General features: G+C 36.1%; 1 protein-coding gene across 6 annotated transcripts in view; it reads left to right on the top strand.

The window, feature by feature from the left end:
- The window catches only part of PTPN4 (protein tyrosine phosphatase non-receptor type 4), a 225519-nt gene that overhangs the window by 70856 nt on the left and 133330 nt on the right, over nt 1-21333 (top strand). The gene's annotated exons all lie outside the window — the stretch shown is intronic.

Genomic DNA, 21333 nt, shown 5'->3' with positions numbered 1-21333 from the left:
TCCTGGAGACATTTTTGTTTATCACAGTTAGGTGGTAGGTGCTACTGGCATCTGGTGTAGAGGCCAAAGATGCTGCTAAACATCCTTACAATACCAGGATGTCCCTTCCCCATCACCCACAACAAAGAATTGTCTGATATAAAATGTCAGCAGTGCCAAGGTTGGTTGGAATATTGTGCTCTAAGGTTACTGTTAAATAAAAATGTTTTGATGAATAAACCAATTTTTAAAAGAATCTTTTTTTAGCTGCAATTTTGATCCAAGTAGAAATTTCTTTGGAAAGTTGGAAGAGTCAAGAGATTTTGTTTTGCCTCTAACATACCCCCCCGACACACACATGATTCCTACATTGATAGTTTGCATTGTGAAGATACTTGATAAAGGTCGATTGAACAAGATATTAATCATACACTGGGTATAAATAGGAGTAAAGATATTTATAAACCAAAATACAAATCTTTTATATTCCTATGGAAAAAAATTATTTGGGGCCGGGCGCAGTGGCTCACGCCTGTAATCCTAGCTCTCTGGGAGGCCGAGGCGGGCAGATTGCTCGAGGTCAGGAGTTCGAAACCAGCCTGAGCAAGAGCGAGACCCCGTCTCTACTATAAATAGAAAGAAATTAATTGGGCAACTAATATATATACAAAAAATTAGCCGGGCATGCTGGCGAATGCCTGTAGTCCCAGCTACTTGGGAGGCTGAGGCAGGAGGATTGCTTGAGCCAGGAGTTTGAGGTTGCTGTGAGCTAGGCTGACGCCACGGCACTCACTCTAGCCTGGGCAACAAAGCGAGACTCTGTCTCAAAAAAAAAAAAAAAAAAAAATTATTTGGGTTCAGTCTTTAAAGGAAGGCAAAGTGAGAAAGTAGAGTGTTTACTAATTTTGAAGTGGAGGACTTCTAATATGCAAAGTAAAATTTGCAAGTTTGGAGTACATCAACACTACACAAGAATTTCCCATTGGGTCATTCACTTGCTAATTTTCCTTGATGAAACAAAAAATTTTTGCCAATCTAAGTGAGTGTGAACTAGTATTTCATTGAGGATTTTAGCAGTGTATGTGGGGCTGAAGTAGCTTTTTTTTTATTTCCTGAGACAGAGACTTGCTCTGTTGCTCCACAGCTAGAGTGCTGTGGCATCAGCCTAGCTCAAAGCAACCTCAAACTCCTACACTCAAGTGATCCTCTTGTCTCAGCCTCCTGAGTAGCTGGAACTATAGGCATGCGCCACCAGGCCCAGCTAATTTTTTCTATATATTTTTAGTTTTCCAACTAATTTCTTTCTATTTTTAGTAGAGATGGCGTCTCATTCTTGCTCAGGCTGGTCTTGAACTCCAGACCTCAAGCGATCCTCCCGCTTCAGTCTCCCAGAGTGCTAGGATTACAGGCATGAGCCACCACATCTGGCCTGAAGTAGCTTTTTGTTTGAAGTATAGCTAAAGATCAAATCTTAAATGTAAGATTGCTAAGAATTTATAAGTGAAATCTCCTGTGAAACTACCACTAGTTATAGAATATTACCAGTACTTAAGATGCACCCTTTATGTTTTATTCCTGTTGTTACTCATCCCTTACCTAAAGTAGCCTAAAGTGAGGTCTATCACCATAGCTTAGTTTTGTTTTTGAATATTTTAGGTTAAACCAGATGAAATTGCTGTTTTTATAGGTCATAATTGTTAGCAATTTTGTATATGTTCAACCTAAACATTTTTTTACCGTTGCTGTGTAGTATTCCATTTGCGATAGCTAGTCTCAAAAGTTGACCTCCAAATAAGCCACACTGCTTGCTCTTGCTGTTTATGGTATTGTAAAGTCTGCCACCCCTAGAATCTTGGCTGGCCATTGTGACTTGATTTTGACCTTGGTGGTAAAGTGACCCTTTGTTACTCAACAGTCATAAGAAGCCTTGTAGCTTCTAGTTGGGTCTCTCAGCACACACACTCTTGGGACTGTCATTTCATACAGCTGTCATGCTGTGAGAAGTTTACACCATACAGATAAGCCATGTAGGTGCTCTGGTCACTAGCCCCAACTGACCTTGCAGCCAACAGTCAGCATCAGTTGCCAAGCCATGTCAATGAGCCATCTTGTGCATCAGGTGCAGTCATCTGCCATCTAACTGCAATATTTGGGGGGCCCAATCAACCCACAGAACCATGAGCGATATTAGTGTTTGTTTGCTTTGTGTTTATTTTAGCATTTTGGTATATTTGCAGCATAGAAATATATAATGAGACATCATTGCAATGAATATACCAAAATTAATGCAGTTTACTATTGGTGGACCCTTGGATTTTTATAATTTGGGACTACTGTGAATACTGTAGCTCTAAACAATCTCATACATATATTGGTGAATATATGCATATACTTCTTCTTTTTTTTTTTTTTTTTTGAGACAGAGTCTCACTCTGTTGCCCGGGCTAGAGTGCCATGGCATCAGCCTAGCTCATAGCAACCACAGACTCCTGGGCTCAAGCAATCTTTCTGTCTCAGCCTCTCAAGTAGCTGGCACTACAGGCATGCGCCACCATGCCCGGCTAATTTTTTTTCTATATATTTTTAGTTGGCCAATGCATTTCTTTCCTTTTTTAGTAGAGAGGGGGGTCTCGCTCTTGCTCAGGCTGGTTTTGAACTCCTGACCTCGAGCCATCCTCCCACCTTGGCCTCCCAGAGTGCTAGGATTACAGGCGTGAGCCACTGTGCCTGGCCTGGCATGTACTTTTGGGCAAATATCTAAGAGTGGAAATGTTGAGTCAACTTTGGAGGATATTGTGAAATAGTTTTTCAGAGTGATTATATATATGCACATTCCAGCGGTTTATGAGAATACATTTGTTCCACATCCTTACCAACACCTGACATTTAAAATCTAGTGCTTATGTTATAGTATTTCATTATCATTTTACCATCTAGTGAATTTTCCCAACATTAAAAATAAACACCAATTTCACACACACTCTTGTAGAGAATGAAAAGAGAAATCCACAACTCATTATATGGGGCCAGCATAACCATCATACTAACAGCTAATGATATCATTACACAATAAAGGAAAATTATATACCAGTCTCTCATGAACAAAAAAATATAAAATTTTCAAACAAACAATTGGCAAATTGAACACACACACACACACACACATACACACACACACACACACATTTAATGTGTTATTCAAGTTAGGTTTATTCCAAGAATGAAAGAAATAATTTACTACATTAATAGAATAAAGGAGAAAAGCCTATATGATCATTTCTTTTAATGTAGTAAAAGCAAAAAGAGCACACTAGAAAGAGAAAAGAACTTTTGTAAACCGATGAAGGGTATTTATAAATAACTTAAGGCAAACATCATACCTAGAAGGGAAATACTGTTATGCCTTACTTAAGGGAGTATATGCTGGGAGAAATACTAAGTTAGGCTTAGACTATAACATTGTAGAGTTTACTTACACAATCCTAGATGGTATAGCCTATTGCTTCTAGGCTATAAATCTATACAGCATGTTACTGTACTGAATACTATGAGGCAATTGTAACACAATGATAAATATTTATTAATATGTATCTAATCATATCTACATATAGAAAAGGCCCAGTAAAAATAAAATATGGAAGATAAGAAATAGTACACCTGTAGATGGCATTCACCATTAAGGGAGTTTGTGGGACTGGGAGTTGTTCGGGATGAGTCTGTGAGTGAGTGGTGAGTGAATGTGAAGGCCTAGGACATTGCTGTATACTACTGTAGACTTTATAAACATTGCATACCTAGGTTACACTAAACATATAAAAAATACCTTTCTTCAATAATGAATTAGCCTTGGCTTACTGTAACTTTTTTACTTTATAAACTTTTAAAACTTTTTTTTTTTTAACATTTTGATTCTTTTCTAGCAACACTTAGCTTAAAATACAAACATGGCCTGGCTTGGTGACTCAGGTCTTTAATCCTTGCACTCTGGGAGGCCGAGACAGGAGGGTTGCTTGAGCTCAGGGGTTTGAGACCAGCCTGAACAAGAAAGGAGACCCCATCTCTACTAAAAATAGAAAAATTAGACAGGCATGTTGGCATGTGCCTATGGTTCCAGCTACTTGAGCAGCTGAAGGTAGGAGGATGACTTGAGCTGAGAACTTTGAGGTTGCAGTGAGTTGTGATTGATGATGCCACTGCATTGTTGCTGGGGCAAAAGAGCAAGAGTCTGTCTCCGAAAAAAAAAAAAAAATCAGAAAACAAGATGAACACATCTTGATAGTTGTAAAAAAATATTTTCTTTCTTTGAATTCTTATTCTGTAAGCTTTTTTATTTTTAATTTAAAAATTATTTTACTTTTTAATTTTTTTTGTTAAAAACTAAGACACAAATACACACATTAGTCTAGGCCTACACAGGGTCAACATCATTAATATTACTGTCTTTCACCTCCACATCTTGCCCCACTGTAAGGTCTTCTGGGCCAATAAGATGCATGGAGCAGTCATCTGCTATGATGATGATGCATGCCTTCTTCTGAAATACCTCCTGAAGGACCTGCCTGAAGCTATTTTACAGTTAACTTTTAAAAAAAATAAGTAGTAGTACTATACTTTAAAATAACAATTAAAAGTATAGTGTGGTAAATACTAGGTGATAGAAATTTTTCAGCTTCATTATAATGTTATGGGACCACCGTCATATATGCTGTCTGTTGTTGACCAAAATGTCATTAATGCAGCACATGACTATACCGAAATCTTTCCCCTGAAACTGGAAACAAGGCAAGCATGTCCACTATCCACCACTCGTTGTGTTTTTTTCCATTGTATTTTAGTTATTTTTTCCCATATATATACTGATCGTTTAGGTTTACAGTTCTTACCTCTTTCTATGGTTTGTCAGTGATTTTGTTTCTCATGCTAAAATTTCCTACTGTGAGGGAAGATTTGTCAGTTTGTCCTTTTAGGACCTGTCAACTTTTTACGCTATGCTTTTTAACAGCCTCATTAAAGAGATAATTCACATTTAAAGTGTACAATTCACCATTAAAGTTGTACGGTTCAGTGGTTTTTGGTTTATTACAGTATTAACTTTTAAAAATCATTGTAAAATATATGAAACAGAATTTGCCACTAAAACTTTAGCCATTTCTATGTATACTATGCAGTGGTATTGATTATATTCACAATATTGTCTGTTTATTGATAATGCCAAGCAAATTCTGTAGCCATTAGGCAATAACTCCCCACTCTGCCCTCCCCTCAGCTCCTGTTAACCTCTATTCTATTTTCTTTCTCCATGAATTTACCTATTCAGGATATTGCATGAAAGTGGAATCATGTATCTATCTTTTTGTGTTTGGCTTATTTCACTTAGCATAACCTTTTCAAGGTAGCATTTATCAGCACTTTAATTCGTTTTCATTCCTGAATAATGTCCCATTGTATGGATGTACCACTTTTTGTTTAGCTATTCTATTTACAGTTGTTTCTACCTGTTACTTATTGTGAATAATGTTGCAGTGAACATGGGTACATTAATATCTGTTCAAGTCTCTGTTTTCAATTCTTTGGAATGTGTATATAGAGTAGAACTGCAGGATCATATGGTAATTCTGTATTTAACTTTTGAGGAACTGCCAAATTCTTCTACATAGTTGCTGCACCATTTTAAATCCTTGCCTGCAGTGTACAATTAGGTACCAATTTTTCCATAATTTCTCCATAAGTATTCACCAACACTTACTTTCCAATTTAAATTATAGCTATCTTAGTGGGTGTCAAGTGGTAGTAACTCATTGAAGTTTACACTTGTATATTTGAGACTGTAGTCATGTGCCACATAATGATATTCTGGTCAAGGATGGACTGCATTTATCATGGAGGTCCCATAAAATTTTAATACCATATTTTTACTATACCTTTTCTATGTTTAGATACGCAAATACTTACTTGTGTTTCAGCTGTCTACAGTAATCAGTGCGGTAACATGTTGTATAGGTTTATAGCCTAGGAACAATAGGCTATACCATCTAGGATTGTGTAAGTACAGTCTGATGATCAGACAGTGGTGAAATTGCCTAACAACACACCCCTCAGAATGTATCCTCATCATTAAGCCCACACTTGACTATACAAGTTAAGCATTGTTACATCTTTATAGCAACTTGTGCATTTTATCATTATGTAGTATAATGGATTTCTTGATACTTAGCAGTGTTTTTCCCTTAAAATGTATTTTATTTTATAGAACTTGCACAAACTTTCTTCGATTGGTATTTGCTTTGTATATCTTATTCATGTCCTTTAACCTTTAATTTTTTCATGAGCTTATTGTTCATTTGTGTATCTTTGGAGAAATGTCTGTTCAAATCTTTTTCTCATTTTATAGTTACCTTTTTATTGTAGAGTTGTACTATATATATATCTTTATATATTCTGAGTGCAGGTCCCTTAGGTATGTGATTTGCAGATTTTTTATGGGTTGTCTTTTTACTTTCTTTATAGTATACTTTGAAACACAAAAGTTTTAATGTTTGGTGGATTCCAGTTTATCTCTTTTCTTTTGTCACATGTGCTTTTGGTGTCATATTATAAAAAAAAAATTGCACTATGGTCACAACGATTTACTCCTATATTTTCTTTTAAGACTTTTATAGTTCTAACTATTAATTTTAGGTCCGTGATTCATTTGGAGTTAATTTTTTTATATGAGGTAGGGGTCTAGTCTCTTTCTTTATATGTGGATATCTAATTCTCTCAGCACCATTTGTTGAAAAGACTATCCATTCCCATTTGAATGATTTTGGTACCTTTGTCACAAATAAATCAATAAATGGTATAGTTTATTTCTGGACTCTCAATTCTATTCTTTTCTATGCCAGTGTCTATCCTTTATTTCAGTACCACATTGTCTTCATTTTTATAGCTTCCTAGAAAGTTTTGAAATTGGGAAGTTTGAGTTCTCCAACATTATGATACTGTTTTGGTGTGTACACATTTTTGATGGCTATGTCTTGATGAATTGGCCCTTTTGTCATTTATAATTCCTCTTTGTCTCTGTTAAACTCTTGCTCTGTAGTCTAATCTATTTGATATTAATATAGGTACTCCTTTCTTTAATGTTTACATGGTATTTATTTTTCATCATTTACTTTCAACCTACTAGTATCATTATATTTAGAATTTCTTTGAGACAGCATATACTTGGATCATGTTTTCTATATCCATTCTGCCAATCTATTTGAGTCCCGGTTGAATTGAATTCCTCTAGAGAGGACTTTTATTTACTTTTGCAAGTAAGGGGGGGTGGGGCGGTACACCATAATCCCAGGACTACTTCATTTTTTTTCTTGAGGTTTTCATACTGCATTGTTAGCATGAGTTCTGACCAGACAGGCAAGTTGTAGTTTTGTTTTTTAATTTGTTGTTTTGTTTTATTTTGCTATTCTTGATGGCATGAATTTTTTGTTGTTTACTTTTACTCTGTAAGTACAGCCCATACAAAGCTTGTAGGTCTTTTGTTATATTTCCAACCTGAATAGACCTTGATATCACTTTTTATTCCTATATATGTTCTGTGGTCGAAGTCGAAGCTAGAAAATTTAAAGACTAGAGACTGACCTTAGCATTTCACTAGTCTAGGCTCTTTGCTTTTGAATCTTTGTTTCAATCTTTTTTTTTTTTTATGCTAGCTCAGTAATAGACTAAAACAAGAAAATTTTGAAAATAATTTACCTGATAATTTCATTGCATTTGGGAGGATTTTTCTATAGCATATAACCTCTCTTACTGCCCAAAATAGAAGTCATGTTTATGGTGTCTTTATTTGCACAGAAAGTTTTCATTTTAATATAGGCAGATTTATCTACTTTTTTTCATTATTGTTCATACTTTGCAACCTTTTTCTAAGGAAGTTTTCCCTACTATAAAAATATAAAGATATTCTGATATAATTTCTTTCAGAAATTTTGTAGTTATGCTTTAAATTCATCTTGAACTTTTGTGTATGATGTGACATAAGAATCAAATTTGTTTTTCTTATGGTTTCATTTGATTTCCACCCCCTCCCACCCCACCCCTGTGGGTAAGGAAGGGTATGTTTTTTCTCCTTTATTCTGTTACTGTTAAGTTGTAATTACATGGATTGCATTTGTGATACTGAACCCTACATGGAATCCTGGTATCATTGTTTTTGCTGTGATGTCAAATCAGTTTGCTAATTTTTTTTTTTTTTTTTGAGATTTTTGCATCTCTATCCATATGTGTGATTTGCCTTTATATGTTCTTTTATCCTCTTTTGAATTAGAATCATAAAACTAATTGAACAACATTCCCAGCTTTCCCATTCTTTGTAATAGTTTAGGTAACTTGGAGATTATGTGCTCCTTGAAGGTTGTTAGGACTTCACAATGTAGGTAAAAGTGATAACTTTTAATGTCGGGCGATTTTTATGTGTGATATTTTTAAACCACATGCTGATTTTCTTTAAGGGCTATATAGGTCTAAGTGCTCTATCATTCTGTTCCCTTTCTTATTTTGTCTATATAATTTGTGTCATTCATTGTCCTTATTCAGTCTTGTCAGAGGTTTGTCTGTTGTTAATCTTTATAATCCGTCTGTAAGTAATTTGGGGATATAATGAAGTTTTGATTTTGATTGTTTTGTTCTTTCCATATGGCTATGAAAAGGATCATCCTTCCCACATGGCTCTTTAGTACTACTTTGTTGTAAATAAAGTTTGTGTGGGTCTGTTTTCTTAGCTCTTTATCCTATTCTAATGTTTCTTGGCCTATCTTCATGCTGATTCACATTGTCTTAATTATTTTAGCTTAATAAGTCTCTTCTTTCAGCTACCCTGCAACCATCCACACACCCTCTCCATATATATTACTTGTTCTTTAATAAGCCTTTCCATGGCAGCCCTAGCATAGTTTATAACCAACTTCTATTTCTTCCTTCTGTATGCTGAAGATTTCTTTTCAGCTTAGCTATGTGATTAAAAACATATTCATTACATTTTATTGAGCATATCTAGTTTTGTTTCAGACTTTCTAGATTATCTAGTTTACCATATTAATGGATAAGGAAGTTGATATTTTGAAATAAGCTATATAAAGCAATTATATATTGTCAGCTGAAATAATTTTCCTTTCAGATGGCAAGACTAAATATAAATTACCTTCCATTGCTAACAAAGGCAAAATAATTCTTTGAAGCAAAGTATTGTATAGTGGCTCTAAGTATAGACTCTAGAGCTAGATGACCTGGGAGAGAATGTCAGCCCTGCCACTTACTACCTATATGATCTTTTAGAAAGATTAGTATGATCTTTTTTTGCCCCAGGGACTGGTTTCCTGGAAGACAGTTTTTCCATGGACCTGGAGGGGGTCGGATTGGATGGGGGGGTATGCAGAGTTCAGGCAGGGATGCTCGGCCCATTTCCTAACAGGGACTTAGGTGGAGGCCCAGAGGTTGGGGACCACAGTTTTAGAACTCTCTATAATCTCCCTGTGCCTCATTTTCTTTATCTTTAAAGAGGGCCTACCTCATAGGGTTGTTTTGATGATCAAATGAGTCAGTATGTGTACACTTAACAGTGTTGAGCAGTAGTAAATTAATAAATGTTTGCTATTAGCCATAACTCTTACTTCTTAGGGTTCTTTTTCTACATGGGAAAACTTTTCCACTAACTTTGTATAGATACAATTTTCAGTTTTTCAACTATAGAATCCAAACTTTATATTTGGAGTACTATATTATTTGGTTTCCCCATTCCTGTTTTATAAATGATTTCAGGGCAGAAAAAGGAATCTGTTGCCATTTCTTTTTTTTTTTTTTTTTTTTTTGAGACAGAGTCTCACTCTGTTCCCTAGGCTAGAGTGCTGTGGCATCAGCCTAGCTCACAGCAACCTCAAACTCCTGGGCTCAAGCAATCAATCCTTCTGCCTCAGCCTCCAGAGTAGCTGGGACTATATGCATGCGCCAGCATGCCCGGCTAATTTTTTTCTATATATTTTTAGTTGGCCAATTAATTTCTTTATATTTTTAGTAGAGACGGGGTCTCACTCTTGCTCAGGCTGGTTTCAAACTCCTGACCTTGAGCAATCCTTCTGCCTCAGCCTCCCAGAGTGTTACCATTATAGGCATGAGCCACCGTGCCCAGCCTGTTGCCACTTAAGCCACTACTGAATTTTAAATTATCCATTAGTTAGTAACCTCCTTTCTTTATCAAAATCAGTGTTTATATGTTGTCACTTAAAGTTTATATTGTCTCTTATTATTATCTTCACTCCCCCAATGAAGATGTAATGTATTCTTCATTCAGAGAGGTGATCAAAATTCATACTCTAATAAGGACCTGAAGGATTTTAGTCACTGTTAATAGAGCTATTCTGTGCCTCTGGGCTAAACATTATGGAGGGAACTCTTTCCTACAGCCTTTCTGTCTTACTGACCTGGGTAACCTATTACATAATTGGATTTTTTTCTTGTGTGGAAAATAGTACTTCTGTCCTTCTTCAGGAGAGCATCTTTAGAAATGTGGACTCTTAGAGCCAGAAGGGACCTCAGAGATAAGTCTAGTCTAGTTGTTTTCAGACATTTTTTAAAAAAGAATCCTTTTTTTTGCATTGAAGATGTGCGTGTATGCACACACACCAAAATGTTTATATGTGTGTATGTGTGTAATGGATCAAGCTATATTTACTGTAGTTCAAGCAAGAGCCTAAATTTGGCCTTCTTGGACTTTTTTCTGACAGTACATCAGCCCCTGAGTATACTCTAACTGAATTTTAGGCATAACACAATGTAGCTCTGGAATTGCTGATCTAGTCTTTCTTACAGTTTAGGGTTAAGGAAACTGGAAAATTCAATCCAAGAATACACACTAACTAGCCAAATAAGGACTCAGCATGAGTATTTACTATTTCTATTTTGCCATACTACCTTTCAAAGTATTTTCTCCTGCTATAGGTCTACAGAGCTGCTGCTTTGTCTTTCCTACAAACTTGTCCCACACATTTCTCTTTGTACTTGGTCTGCCAACAAAAATCTCCATTTTACCTGGCAGTTTTACTGACTTAAAATTCTAGTGATAAAGTTAAGTAAGTTCTGTCAGGAATAGTCTCTTCATTTTTAGAGAAACAATTACTAGTAAGTTAGTTTTTCTATAGATGTATTATCCCTTGAGGGACTGTAGAGTCCCTCAAATACGTTGTTCTCTAACTTATCCTCTTGTGAAATAAGAAAAATTGAAGGATCAGCAACACCTGCAAAGGAACTAAAAAGCACATAAACTTTAAAATTGCAGGCCAGCAGGTGGCTCACACCTGTAATCCCAGCACCTTGGGTGGCCAAGATGGTAAGATAACTTGAGGCCAGGAGTTCAAGATAAGCTCAACATAGACCCTGTCTCTATAAAAAATTTAAAAATTAGCCAGGTGTGATAGTACACAGCTGTAGTCTCAGCTACTCAGGAGGCTGCGGCAGAAGGATTGCTTGAGCCCAGGAGTTGAGGGTTGCAGTGGGTTATGATTGCACCACTGCACTCTAGCCTGGGCATCAGAGCAAGACCCCATCTCTTAAAAATATATGATTGATTGATTGATAGCTTCTATGTGCTGTTTTATTATTCACTTATTCAACTGATCAAGTATTTTTTGATTGCCTTCTTTGACAGCCTGTTGGGAATTTTGGTGTATTTCAGAGTTCTCCTTTACTTGTTTTCTTACTCTTTGTTCTGACCTTGGGCAATTTCATCTGCTTCATGGCTTTGTTTATCATACCGATGACTCCTAAACGTGTATTATTCTTACTTAAACAGAAAAGCATTCATTCATCCATTTATTGTTTATTCATTCAACAAATAGAGTGACCAAAAGTGTTTTTGGCAGTGTTCTGGATTCTAAGTATCCAATAGTTAATAAGATTCAGTTTTTATGGAACTTACTTTCTAGTGTGAGACATATATTATATAAATACACACATATGTCTGGTAATAATAATAACTAGAAATAAAATGAAGATATGGTAAGGGGATGGAATGAGATGGAGGGATGGCAAGTATATATGGTCATGAGGAGATGGCAGTAGAGCAGAGTCCTAAATTTAAAGAGTAAGCTATAAGAAGGACTGTTGGAAGAGTAGTGAATAAGCTTAGTGTGTTTGGGAAAATCAGGAAGGCTGTAGCTAGGTAAGGATGTGTAAGCAGAAAGGTGTACAAGATTAGTAAAGTAAGGACTGGATCAAATAGCATCATATTAGGCCTCAGTAAGGAATTAGAAATTTATTTTTATTCCTTTTTCTGTTGGATTTTTTTATCTGTCTCCCACTCTTCCTCCTTTGGTTGAATCATAGGCACTCAAGAAGTTGAGATTTAGTTCATGAAACTGAACTTTTCTCATGGACCTCAGTGTTTCTTATATTGTTTCTTTTATTGGTGAGTGGTACCACCAACTACCCAATTGACTAATCTAAAAATCAGGCATCATCCTTCATGTGTCACCCTCCCTCACCTATCTATGGTCAGTTTCCTTTTTGCCAATTCTGCCCTTTTTGACTAGGTTTATTTTACTTCATCCTCTTTTACCACTCAAGTTTAGGCCTTCATTATCCTTGTTAATATCACTACAGTAATCTCTTAATTGACCTTGGTCTTTATTCTTAACATCTACATTTCATTATACAAAGCCATATATTAATATGATCTGGCCACAGTTTACCATTATATTGATCTCTGTTTCTTTTCTTTCTTTTTTTTGAGACAGAGTCTCTGTCGCCTGGGCTAGAGTGCCGTGGCATCAGCCTAGCTCACAGTAACCTCAATCTCCTGGGCTCAAGCAATCCTCCTGCCTTAGCCTCTCGAGTAGCTGGAACTACAGGCATGTACCACCATGCCTGGCTAATTTTTTCTATATATATTTATTTAGTCAATTAATGTCTTTCTATTTTTAGTGGGGACAGGGTCTTGCTCTTGCTCAGGCTGGTTTAAAACTCCTGACCTCAAGTGATATGCCTGACTTGGCCTCCCAGAGTGCTAGGATTACAGGTGTGAGCCACTGTGCCCGGCCTGATCTCTGTTTCTTAAAGTTCAATTTTGCCTTTTGCTTGTAAGTCTACTTATATACTTATTGTCTGCCTGGAACACATCCTTCCAAACCTGGCCATCTTTTACTCATCCTTCAATTGCAACTTAAAACTCCCTTCTTCTAGGAAAGTTTTCTTAGCACTCTTGAATCAATTGAGGGCCTCTTTTCTGTGGTTCCCTTATCATAATTAAATTACTTGTTTTAACTAGTTTCCATTACCCTGCCCTCCCCGCAAGTCCCACACAATACCCAACACAATACCCATGAGAATATTAATTTTATGAGAAATTATTTTCATTAATTTTGTTTAGGCCAGGCGCAGTGGCTCACACCTGTAATCCTAGCACTCTAGGGGGCCAAGGCAGGAGGATTGCTTGAGGTCAGGAGTTCGAGACCGGCCTGAGCAAGAGTGAGACTCTGTCTCTACTAAAAATAGGAAAATTAGCCAGGCATGGTGGCATGCGCCTGTAGTCCCAGTTACTAGGGAGGCTGAGGCAGGAGGGTTGTCTCTGCCTTTTGAATGCTTTTTTGTCAGTGTTATTTATGTCAGTTATTGTTATTGATACAGTTGGATTTATGTTTGTGCCATTTTACTTTTTGTTTTCTATATGACTCCTGTCTTTTCTGCCCCTCTTTTCCTTCTTTATTGCTTTCTTTTTGCATCAAGTGTATATGTTCTTGTATAACATATGAATTCCTTTAACAACTTTTTCAATATATTTTTTGAGTTATTTTCTTACTGATTGGTCTAGGACTTACCAGATAAATCTTAACTTATCAGAATACTTCAGGCTTATACTAAATTACAGTGAGATACAGAAATATTACTTCATACAGCTATTATTTTTATATATTACATGTATATATGTTAAATTCAAAAAGATATTTTGTGAGCTGGGCGTGGTAGCTCACGTCTATATTACTAGCATTCTGAGAGACCAAGGTGGGAGGATCACTTGAAGTCAGAAGTTTGAGATCAACCTGAGCAACACAGGAAAACTCTGTCTCCACAAAAATTTAAAAATTAGCTGGGCATGGTGTTGTGCACCTTTCATCCTGGCTACTTGGGAGGCTGAGGCAGGAGGATCACTTTAGCCAAGGGTTTGAGGTTATAGTGAGCTATGATGATGCCACCAAGATGAGAAAAGTCGAGGCCCTATCTCTCTCTCTGTCTCTCTCTCTCTGTCTCTCTCTACATATATACACACACACATTTTATAATTATTACTTTATATAATTTTATGTCTATTAAAGAAGCTGAGAGAAGAGAGGAGAACAAGTATGTATTAATATTTATAGAATTATATTTAGTTTTCTTATTTAACATGTTTGGTACTTTTCATTTCTTCCTGTGGATTCTAATTACCATTTGATATCATTTCATTAGGCCAATACAGCTTTGATCCTGCCCTCTCTTTTGTGGTGTTATTGTCAAATATATTTCATTTCTATATGTTATGGGCCCAGCAATACAGTTATATAGATATTGTTTTATACAGTTGCTTTATAAGTCAGTTAAGGAAAAAAGGAAACAAAATATTATCATTTATAGTGAAATATTTACCTGTACTGATTTTGTGTGGTTTTTCATGTGAATTCATATTACTCTCTGGGGTCACTTTCTTTTAGCCTAAAAAACTTCCTTTAGTAGTTCTTGTAGGGTGGATGTGCTGGCAGCAAATTTTCTCAGTATTTGTTTATGTGGGGATGAATGAATGTCTTTATTTTGCCTTCATTTTTTTTTTTTTTTTTTTTTTTTTGAGACAGAGTCTCACTTTGTTGTCCAGGCTAGAGTGAGTGCCGTGGCGTCAGCCTAGCTCACAGCAACCTCAAACTCCTGGGCTCAAGCGATCCTCCTGCCTCAGCCTCCCGAGTAGCTGGGACTACAGGCATGCGCCACCATGCCCGGCTAGTTTTTTTTTATATATATATATCAGTTGGCCAATTAATTTCTTTCTGTTTATAGTAGAGACGGGGTCTCGCTCTTGCTCAGGCTGGTTTTGAACTCCTGACCTTGAGCAATCCGCCCGCCTCGGCCTCCCAAGAGCTAGGATTACAGGCGTGAGCCACAGCGCCCGGCCAATTTTGCCTTCATTTTTGAAAGATGTTCTGAGTACAAGATTCTTGGTATTTTTGTCTGTTTCAGTGTTTTAAATATGTCATCCAGATGACTTCTGGCTTCCGTTCTTATAACAAGTCAGCTGTTCATCTTATTTGGGGTTTCCTTGTATGTGAAGAGTTATTTTTCTTTTGAAGCTTTCAAGATATATTTTGTTTTTCAGCAGTTCTACTCTATTGTTTCTTGGTGCAGATCTTTTTGCATTTATTGTAAAGTTCATGGAGCTTTTTACATGAGTAGATTAGTATTTTTCACCAAATTTGGGAAGTTCCTACCCATGTATCTTTGAATAATTTCTTCTTCTCTCTCTCGCTGCCTGCCTTCTAGTACTGTCATACATACGTTGGTGTGCTTGATGGAGTTTTACATTCCTTTCCAGGCTCTGTTAATTCTTCTTCATCCATTTTTCTCTGTATTATTGGGGTTACATAATCTATTGGTCTGCTTTGAAATTTGCTTATTCTTTATTCTGTTCAAATTGACGGGTAAGCCCATCTAGTACATTTTTCTTTCCAGTTATTTTTATAAAAACCATTTGTTTTTGTTTTATAATTTCTCTCTCTTTATATTCTGTACGTGTTGAAATATTGTCATCATACCTTCCGTTACTTGTTTAAGCATGGCTTCCTTTTAGTTCTGTAAACATATTTTAAATAGCTGTTTTGAAATATTCTTCAGTTTGACATGTTAGAGGCAGTTCCTGTTGCCTACTATTTTTCCTCTGTTTCTGTTACACTTCTGTTTCTTTGCCTGTGTTACATATTTTTGTTTAAACTGGACATTTTATTTATTTTTATTTCAATAGATTTAGGGGGTACAAGTGTTTTTTATTATATGGAGGAATTGTACAATGCCAAAGTCAGGGCTTTTAGTGTACCGTCACCAAAAGAGTGTACATTTACCCAGTAGGTAATTTTTTATCCCTCACCCAACCTCCTCCTCCTTAGTTTCTAATGTCTGTTACACCACATTATGATCAAATATACCCATTGTTTAGCTTCCACTTATAAATGAGAACATGAGGTATTTGTTTTTCCCTTCCTGAGATACTTCACTTAGGATAATGGTCTCCAGTTCCATCCAAGTTGCTGCAAAGGACATTGTTTCATTCCTTTTTATGGCTGAGTAGTTCTCCATGATATATGTGTGTATATACACACACACACACACAGACATATATGCACACCACATTTTCTTTCTTTTTTTTTTTTTTACATTTTCTTAATCCACTCATTAGTTATCAGTTGATGGGCACTTGATGATTCCTTATCTTTTGCAATTATGTTGTTATAGATTAGTCTATTTTATCCAAGTTGTCAGATTTATGTGGGTGGATTTTTCTTATTCTCTTACCTTACAAGTGTTTTTGGAATATATAGTGATATCCTCAGTTTCAATTCTGTAATTGGAGATTTTTGTCTTCTCTTTTTTTGTTAGTATCGTTAGAGGTTTCTCAATTTTATTGATCTTTTCAAAGAACCAGATTATTATTTCACTGGTTTTTATCTGGCTTTTGTTTTCAAATACTTAGATTTCTGCTCTTACACTCTTTTGGTTTATTTTGCTCTTATTCTGGCTTAGACTATTGATTTGAGACTTTCCCTTTCCCTTTCCCTTCCCTCTCCCCTCCCCTCCCCTCCCCTCCCCCTTCCCCCTTCCCCCTTCCCTTCCCTTCCCTCCCCTCCCCCTCCCCCTCCCCCCTCCCCCCTCCTCCCTTCTCCCTTCCCCCTTCCCTCCCCCCTCCCCCTTCCCTTCCCCCTCCCCCTTCCCTTCCCCCTCCCCTTCCCCTCCCCTCCCCTTCCCCCTTCCCTCCCCTCCCTTCCCCTTCCCTCCCCTTTTCTATTTTGTAGTTTTCTTCCAGTTCTGTTAATTTTTGTTTCATGTCTTTTTTGGCTATGTTCCTTTGTTCATCAACATTATTAATATCCTTCTTTGTCCCTGGTAAAAATTACTTGCTTTCCAAGTAAAACAACTCTGTTGTTCTGAGTTTCTTCATGTTATTTCCTTTCTGGTTAGAGAACTTCTTATGGTAAATTTAAAAATTATGTTTACATGATATATTTTTTTAATACCTTTACTTTCAACTTACATCATTATATTTAAAATAAGTTTCTTTTATATACTTGGATCATAAGTTTTTCCCCCTACTCTGCCAATCTCTAATTGGTGTATTTACTTATGTTAACGTAATTATTGATATAATTAAGTCTGCCATTTTATTACTTGTTTTCTGCTATTTATTGCTTGATTTACTTCTTTATTGTGTATTTTCTCTTTGTTCTGCTTTTCATTTCTCTGTTTTATTTTTTCTTATAGCTTATGTTCTAGAATTCCATTTTCATGTATTAGTGTCTTTGAGAGTATCTCTTTGGATAGCTTTTTTTGGCGCTTGCCCTTGGTATTACAATGTACATTTACAAATTTTCATACTATATTGTTAACATTTTACCACTTTGAGTAAAATATAAAAACCTATCTACTTTTAGGTATCTTAACCTTCCCCCTTTGCAATACAATTATAATTGTATAGGTTTTCCCCCATTATAATACAATTATCTAACATATTTTTTCTATATACATTAAGCAGCACATCAAATAGTTGTAATTTTTGCTTTAACTGTCAAGCATAATTTAAGCTTGAAGACAAGAATAGGCTTTTATATTTACCTAATTTCTCCCATTTCATTGCTTTTCTCTTCTGTTGTTCCGAGTTTCTTCATGTTATTTCCTTTCAGGTTATAGAACTTTCCGTAGGTATTCTTTTAGAAATGATCTGTTGATAATAAATTGCCTTCTATTTTACTAAGAGTGTCATTATTTACTCTTCATTTCTATAGAATATTTTCTATTGCCATAGAATTTTATAATGCTGTGGTCCCTAACCCCCAGGCTGTAGCCTGGTACCATTCCACAGCCTGTTAGGAACTAGGGCATGCATCACTGCCTGAGCTCTCACCCCTCCCGTGGAAAAACTGCCCTCCATGAAACTTAGGAACCAGGCTGCCCAGCAGTATGAGAGCCAGCAAGTGAAGCTTTGTCTGTATTTATAGCTGCTCCCTGTTGTCTTTATCACTGTATAAACTCTGCGTCCTCCAACCCTGTCCAAAGAAAAATTTTCTTCCATGGATACCAGTCCCTGGTGCCAAAAAGGTTGGGATGGCTGCTGTAATGAAAGGTTTTTTTTTTTTCAGCACTTGAAAAATTTTGTGCACTTCCGTCCTGTCCTTCGTGATTGTAGATGAGAAATTCTTTCTGATTTGAGTTGTCATAACCTATAGATAATGTCTTTTTTTCTAGTTGCTTTTAAGATTTTTACTTTGTGTTTAATTTTCAGTATTTTCTTTTTTGTTGTTGTTGCTCTTTTCTTTTTTTTTTTTTTTTTCTAGTTTTCAGTATTTTGGATTATGATGTGTCATAGGGTAAATTTGTTTGGATTCCTGTTGTTTGGAATTCACTTAAATTCTTTTTTTAATTTTTATTTTTTGGCCTCACCCCAACTCGGCCTTAGCTTCCTCAGAAGGACCAAGCACCTTGGCGGCAGCTAAGGAAAGGGTACTTGAATTCTTGAATCTGTGTTTGTCCTTTTGTCAAATTTACAAAAATTTTGACTAAAATTTCTTCAAATATTTCATTATTTTATCATCTTAAAACTCTTTCTCATTTCTTCTGGAGACTCCAGTGAAATTAATGTTACATAAATTTTCCTGTCCCACGAGTCTCTAAAGCTGAGAGTCTGGTTTTTCCCTGCCCCTCTCCAGTCTGTTTTCTTTCTTTTGTTCATATTGGGCAATTTCTGTTGATCTGTCTTCAAGTTCAATGATTATTTTTTTATTTCTCACTTTGATTCTTCTATTAAGCCCATCCAGTCAGTTTTTATTTGTGTTACTGTATCTTGCAGTTATATAATTTTCATTTGGTTCTTTTATATCTTCTATTTATTTGCTGAAATATTCTATTTTTCCCCCAATTTTCTTTTCAACATCAACCATAATGGCTCTTTGAAACATTTTTTATGATGGCTACTTCCAAGTCTTTGTTAGATAATTCCAACATCTGAGTCATTTCAGTGTTGACATCTGTTGGTGGTTGTTTTATTTTCTAGTTAAGACTTTCCTAGTTCTTGGTATAAGTGATTTTAGGTAGTGTATTGGACATTTGGGGCATTATGTTATGGGACTTTGGATTGTATTTAATTTTCTTTATAGCAGGGAGTCACCCTGGTAGCATATAGGTTCTGGCCTACTTTTGTGGTTTCTGATTCTAATGACAGTTTGGTTTCTAGCACCTTTTCAATGTTGTTCTAGTCTACTTTTTGTGTAGTTATCTGGAGATCTATATGAAAACTATGAATGTATTCCATACTGTAGTTAAGTTTTTATACCTTTTTGCCCTTTTAATTTTGGTTAGTTTCGCATGTAGTTCGTTGTGGGTATCTGGCTAGGAATTCATTTCAATTTTAACAATCTCTTTTTCCATCTACCTCTTCTCCCAAATCATCTTCTTCTCTGTTTGGGAAACAGCACATGCTACAGCTGTATGGTGGTGGTGGTGAAACTCCAGGCTTCCCCTTCAGCTTCTGCTAACATCAACTCAATGAGGGAAGCGAAGCACTGCCTACTACCAACAAACCTAAGTAGAAGTTCAAAACCACCCTAGAGGAGCTATTATGAAGCACTAATTGGTACAACTTGGAAGGGGGTAGAAGACCACCCCAGGCTTGGTCTTGATTTTCAAGAATGCTTATTAGCGAAGGGCTCAGTTTTTTCCATTGGGTTTGGTGGTGTTGGTTAGGTTTCTGTCCTACCAGCTACCTGGTCCTTTTCCAGAAGAAGACTGCTTTTCTTGGGTTATTTTTGTCAGTACCTATTGGCATTTGTGTGTTACAGGATTCCCCAATACCAAGTCTATGATATATGGGAGGTGAAAAGAAAACCCAAAGTACACAATCCAGAAATAAACTCATAGGATCAATTGGTTTTCTTTCTTAAAAAAAAAATTTTTTTTTAGCTGCATACCAGGTACCAAAATAATAAAATAAAAAATAATTTTTTGGGGGGGAAGAGACAGGGTCTCACTATGTCACCCAGGCTTGTCTTGAATGCCTGGCCTCAAGTGATCCTCCTGCCTTAGCCTCCCAGAGTACTAAGATGATAGGCATGAGTGTTGATTGATTTTTGACAAAGTTGCTAAGAATATTCAATGAGGAAAGTATTGTTTCTTCAACAAAAGGTGCTTGGACAACTGTATAGTCATATGCAAAGAATGAAATTGCACCCCTACCTAAGTATATACCTACCATATATAAAAATAGACTCAAAAAGAATGAAAGACTTACATGTAAGAGCTAACACTATATAAAACTTTTGGAAGAAGATATAGGTAGGGGTAAGTCTTTATGACTTTGGACTGGGCAGTGAGTTCTTAGATGTGACATCAAAAGCATAAACAACAAAAGAAAAGTAATAAATTGGGCTTAATCAAATTAAAAACTCTTGTATGTCAAAAGGATACGATCAAGAAAGTGAAAAGACAACCTATAAAGAGGGAGAAAATATATGCCAATCATGTATCTGATAGGTGTCTAATATTCAAAATATGTAAAGAACTCTTAGAATGCAACAACAAAAAGATTAAAAATGGGCAAAGGACTTAATTACACATTTCTCTAAAGATATAAATGGGCAACACACATGAAAAAAACTCTCAACATCATTAGTCATTATGGAGATACAAATCGAAACCACAATGAAGTACTACCTTCCACCCACTGAAGTGGCTTTAATTAAAAAAACAAAATAACACGTTGACATGGATATGGAGAAATTAGAACTTTTGTATGATTCTGGTGGGAATGTAAAATAGTGTAGCTACTGTGGAAAAGAGTTTTCGTGATTCCTTAAAAGTCAAACATCAAATTGCATAGAATTGCCATATTATGCAGCAATTCCACTTCTGTGTATACATCCAAAAGAATTGAAAGCAGGTGTAACCCTGGGCAAAGCCCTAAGTGGCCCTGTTCCTCCTCATCAAACAGTGCTGTTGTAAAGATTAAACAAGATTGTGTATTGGAAAGTGTTTTGCCAACTGTACATTTCTACAGAAGTCAAGATATAGCTGTTAATTCCAGCCATGCAGTTTTTCTCTTAT

The sequence above is a fragment of the Microcebus murinus genome, chromosome 8 (genome assembly GCF_040939455.1).
Source record: "Microcebus murinus isolate Inina chromosome 8, M.murinus_Inina_mat1.0, whole genome shotgun sequence".
In the NCBI taxonomy this organism is placed as follows: Eukaryota; Metazoa; Chordata; class Mammalia; order Primates; family Cheirogaleidae; genus Microcebus; species Microcebus murinus.
Note: the sequence above shows the minus strand (reverse complement) of the source record. Positions and strands in the feature narration are given on the sequence as shown.